The sequence below is a fragment of the Chiloscyllium plagiosum genome, chromosome 2 (genome assembly GCF_004010195.1).
Source record: "Chiloscyllium plagiosum isolate BGI_BamShark_2017 chromosome 2, ASM401019v2, whole genome shotgun sequence".
In the NCBI taxonomy this organism is placed as follows: Eukaryota; Metazoa; Chordata; class Chondrichthyes; order Orectolobiformes; family Hemiscylliidae; genus Chiloscyllium; species Chiloscyllium plagiosum.
This window is the reverse complement of record NC_057711.1, coordinates 84,865,520-84,870,962: the sequence shown is the minus strand read 5'-3', so window position 1 is coordinate 84,870,962 and position 5,443 is coordinate 84,865,520. Positions and strand designations below refer to the sequence as shown.

At 42.1% G+C, this 5,443-nt stretch overlaps 1 long non-coding RNA gene across 1 annotated transcript; it reads left to right on the top strand.

Annotated features, from left to right (window-relative positions):
• The first annotated feature begins 2,984 nt into the window (after positions 1-2,984).
• On the top strand, positions 2,985-3,876 carry LOC122561529. Its single transcript, XR_006315034.1, has 2 exons — positions 2,985-3,101; positions 3,341-3,876. It is a non-coding gene; the product is annotated as an uncharacterized LOC122561529 (long non-coding RNA).
• Positions 3,877-5,443: the final 1,567 nt, after the last annotated feature.

The window sequence follows — 5,443 nt, the reverse complement described above, 5'->3', positions numbered from 1 at the left end:
AGGAAAGATGTGGATGCTTTGGAGAGAGTTCAGAGGAGGTTTACCAGGATGCTGCCTGGACTGGAGGGCTTACCTTATGAAGAGAGGTTGACTGAGCTTGGACTTTTTTCACTGGAGAAAAGGAAGAGGAGAGGGCACCTAATTGAGATATACAAGATAATGAGAGGCACAGATAGAATCGATAGCCAGAGACTATTTCCCAGGGCAGAAATGTCTAACATGAGGGGTCATAGTTTTAAGCTGGTTGGTGGAAAGTATAGAGGGGATGTCAGAGGCAGGTTTACACAGAGAGTTGTGAGAGCATGGAGTGCGTTGCCAGCAGCAGTTGTGGAAGCAAGGTCATTGGGGACATTTAAGAGACTGCTGGACATGCATATGGTCACAGAAATTTAAGGGTGTATACGTGAGGATCAATGGTCGGCACAACATCATGGGCTGAAGGACCTGTTCTGTGCTGTACTGTTCTATGTTCTATGTTCTAATAGTACCCACCTCCTGCTCCATCACCCTACTCTCAATGAACTGCTGACCACATTCCCTTCCTGCTTCCCATATTAACTAATATTATCAACAGTTTTCTCTTTTCAGGTACTGCCAATTATCTTGTTGGGGATGAGAAGTTTTGGATAGTTTTACTGCCACCAATCCTTCTTGCTGGTCTTTGTCTAAGTTGCTGATATCATGTGTGGGAGGATGACCACACAAAGTCTTCAGCTGAAGATAGGCTTAGCCCTGTTGAGTAGTAGAGATGAAGGTATTTTGTCCGAAATGTCAATTTTTCTGTTCCTCAGATGTTGCCTGACCAGCTGTGCTTTTCCAGCACCACTTTAATCTTGACTCTGATCTCCAGCATTTGCAGCCCTCACTTTCACCTGTTGAGTAGTAGACGTGTTGATCACATATTATTTATTAGCTACTCACATCATGTCTGATAAACGATGGACTGCTAACATCAAACTCAACTTAAGAGTAAAGTCATAGAACTACTATTGAAATGTTCTCACAGTGATTTGGTAACAAACACAAAACTGGTTAGCTCCTATCAGACAGTTCTTACATCCTGATAGGTGGAGTTTAATTTATGATATCAGTTACCACTTTAAGGTACTAACCATCTTACACAACACCTTCTGCCAATCTTTGTTGGTTTTAAATTCTTTATGCCAGACTCATCATTACCCATCTGCACCACCAAATCTCTTGACATTCTAAATCAGTCTGTAAATGACTGTTCAAACCACATGTCAGTTAGCATGACCTCTGTCATTGGTAAGATTTTAAAGTGCATTATTAAGGATGAGGTTGCAGAGTGCTAGGAAGTGCATTGTAAATAGGGCTGAGTCAGCACAGCTTTGTCAAGTGGAGGTCGTGCCTGACAAATCTGTTAGCATTCTTTGAGGAGGTAATGGGCACATTGATCGATTTTGATTTTCAGTAGGTCTTTGACAAAGTGCTGCACTGGAGACTGCTAAATAAGGTAAAAACACATGGTGTTAGGGGCATAGATAGAGGACTGACTGCCTGGGAGAAGGTAAAGATGAGGGACAAAGGTGTCATTTTCAGAATGGCAGGTAGTGAGTTGTGGAGTTCTGCAGGAGTCAGTTTTTGGACTGCAACTATTCACATTGCACATTAATAATCTGGGGCAGGGACTGAGGGCATTATTGCTAAGTTTGCAGATGTCACAAAGTTGGGTGAAAGGATAAATAGTGTTGAGGAGGCAGGGAAGGTTCGGAGGGTCTTGGATGGGCTAGAAGAGTGAGCAAAGTGGTGGCAAGTGGATTGCAATCTGGAAAAGTGTGAGTTTCTGCACTATAGTAAGAAGAATAGAGGCGTACACTATTTTCTAATTGGAAAAGGTTTGAAAATCTGAAGCACAAAGGAATTTGGGAGTCCTAATCTAGGATTCTTTGAAGATTGTGTTGCTGGAAAAGTGCAGCAGGTCAGGCAGCATCCAAGGAGCAGGAGAATCGACGTTTCGGGATAAGCCCTTCTTCAGGTGTGTGTGTGTTCCATGATTTTGACTCAGCAACAGGGCTTTTCCTGAAGAAGGGCTTATGCCTGAAACGTCGATTCTCCTGTTCCTTGGATGCTGCCTGACCTGCTGCGCTTTTCCAGCAACACATTTTTCAGCTCTGATCTCTAGCATCTGCAGTCTTCACTTTCTCCTATTCTTTGAAGATTAACATGCAGGTTCAAAGGAGTTCAAAGGAGGCTTACAAGAATGATTCCAAATATGACGGCATGTCATATGAGGAGCAGTTGATGTCTCTGGGTCTGTACTGAATGGAATTTAGAAGGAGAAGAGGGATCTGATTGAAACTTGCAGAATACTGAGAGTATGGATAGAGTGGATGTGGAAAAGATGTTTCCACTAGTAGATGAGACTAAGATCTGACAGCTGAGCCTCAGAGTTTAGGGACGACCCTTTAGAACTGAGATGTGGAGGAATTTCTTCAGCCAAAGACTGGTGAATCTGTGAAGAATCTGAACCATCATTTCCAGAGATGGTTGTGGAGGCCAAGTAATTGAGTGTGCTTAAGACCTGGATGGATAGGTTCTTGATTAGTAAGGAGATCAAGGGTAATGGTGAAATGGCAGGAGAATGGGTTGAGAAATATATCATAGAATCCCTACAGAGTGGAAACAGGCCCTTTGGCCCAACAAGTCCACACCGACTCTCCACAGAGTATCCCACCCAAACTCAATCCCCTACTACTCTACATTTACCCCTGACTAACCTACCTAACATACACATCCCTGAACACTATGGGCAATTTAGCATGGCTAATTCACCTAACCTGCACATCTTTGGCTTGTAGGAGGAAATCGGAGCACCCAGAGAAAACCCACACAGACACGGGGAGAATGTGCAAGCTCCACACAGACAGTTGCCCGAGGCTGGAATCGAGCCTGGGTCCCTGGGGCTGTGAGGCAGCAGTGCTAACCACTGAGCCACCATACCACCCTTAAGTTATATCAGTCATGATCGAATGGCACAGCGGACTCAATGGACCAAATGGCTTAATTCTGCTTCTATACCTTGCATCTTATGGATTTTGTTGATTTGGAAGTCTGCTCTGGAGGATGAAATTGTTAAGGTACTGTTCATTACCACACTATAACGTGGCTCTTTGATTTTCCCAGATAAGTTTTGCTGAAGGTATCCACTGACATTGATGACACTGTTGAAGGTTTGGTTCCCATAGACTGTGGTTAATGTCTTCAAAACATGTCAGAGAAGATAGTTGTGTTGTTGAAAAAAATTGTCTTCTCCTTTTATTGTTGGAATGAAGTATACTCACATATGATCTTTCCATTTTTGGTTGTATTCTTTTAGACAACATTGTCATTGTCACAAGGTTCGTCGTAGACAGTGAAGCTGATTTTGCTGTTTTGTTACTGCTTCTTGCAAACATCAGAATTGACTGGATCAAAAGTCTACCATGAATTCCTGATATTGAACTGCCAAGGATGTCCAATGATCAGATTTTGAGGATTTGTCTACTGTTGAAAGACAATTTGAATAATGCATTCAAACCTGCAAAATCTGTTGAATCTTCCTATCTCTGAATCATGAAAATGTGTTAGTTGCCAACATAAACATTTTTCTAAGAGTTATGAAGTCTTCCTCTGGTTGAGTAAGGTTACATTGATCACAGTTATTTGGTTTCTGAGCTGTTTGAGGTTTTTCAAATGTAGAACGTTATTGATGTATAATTTTAAGAGTGAAGCATACGTTTCTACTCAGAAATGAGAAGTGTTGGTTTCTGATGATGTACATTTATATCATATGGCATTGGTCTATGTATTTTTAGAGAATTCACAGCATTTCTTTCATTTTGAATGGTGTTCTGCTGTACCATATAGTTCTCTGTCGGGCAATTGTAGATTCATTCCCTTCACTGAAAAAATGTTGTCAGATAACATAGTGTTTTTTGTCCCTGTGTCAAGTCTGACATTAGTTAGATGACTGTAAACCTGTATAATCTGTGTACATTTGGCTCAGATGAGTCATCAATTATGCCTAAGAAATATCGATTCATATCTCTTAGAGGTAGCATATCATCATATTATTGCATGTGTTCTAATTAAGGTATGTCTTAGTCCTCTGGATTTTCTTCCAAAGACACTTGGTGTCATGTCTCAGCTTTTTTGTGTATGTAAGCATCACTAGGTCTATGGATCAAAGATTGACTTTGACTTTTGTACATCCTCTGAAATTGTCCTTATTTCTTACAATTATTGTATTGTTATAATAAAATTGAACATTGTTTCTATTTATTTGTTCTTATTAACTCCACAACTGGTCTGTACACAACTCCAACTAACATTTTATTCCCTTTGGTGGTCCACAGCTCCACCCATTCAGATTCTACACCATCCAGGCTAATGTCCTTCCGGACTATTATGTTAATCTCTCCTTAGCCATCAATGCTACCACAACACCCTATCCTCTCTATCTATCTTCCCCAAAAATGGAATACTCCTGGATGTTGGGTTCCCATCCTTGATTACCCTGAAACCAGATCTCCATGATCCCAATTACATCATATCCATGAATAACTGTCTGCACAGTTAATTTATCCGCCTTCATACAAATGATCCTCTCAATGAGACACAGAGTCTTCAGGCCATTTTTGACATTTATTGTCCTTTTAGAATTGTGATGTAGAATGTGGTCCTTTTTTTCTGCCTTCATTTTCACTTTTCCCTTTACTGCCTTTCATTTCTGTCCCCACTTTACTTTCCTCCCATTTCTTGCACTGGTTCCCTTCCTCCTCCCCCCAGGACATTGGTTCCTGTCCTCGCCAGGTACAGACGATCTGGTTTGTACTGGTCCCGCCTCCCCCAGAACCAGTTCCAATGTCCCACAAGCCATATATTCATTTTAGCAATCCTGCCATTCCTACTATGACTACCATATTGCACCGGTTGCAATCCCAAGATTCATACCTTTGAGGTCCTACTTTTGAGCGTAACTCCTAACTTCCTAAATTCAGCTTGTAGGACCTCATCCTGTTTATTATCAATAGCGTTGGTGCCTTATATGCACCACAACAGCTGGCTGTTCACACTCCCCCTCCAGAAGGTACTGCAGCTGCTCCGAGACATCCTTGACATTTGCACCTGGGAGGCCACATACCATCCTGGACTATTGTTTGCAGCTGCAGAAATGTCTATCTATGTTGTGGTTGTGTTCGCCGAGCTGGGAATTTGTGTTGCAAACGTTTCGTCCCCTGTCTAGGTGACATCCTCAGTGTTTGGGAGCCTCCTGTGAAGTGCTTCTGTGATGTTTCCTCCGACATTTATAGTGGTTTGTCTCTGCCGCTTCCGGTTGTCCATTCCAGCTGTCCGCTGCAGTGGCTGGTATATTGGGTCCAGGTCGATGTGTTTGTTGATAGAATCTGTGGATGAGTGCCATGCCTCTAGGAATTCCCTG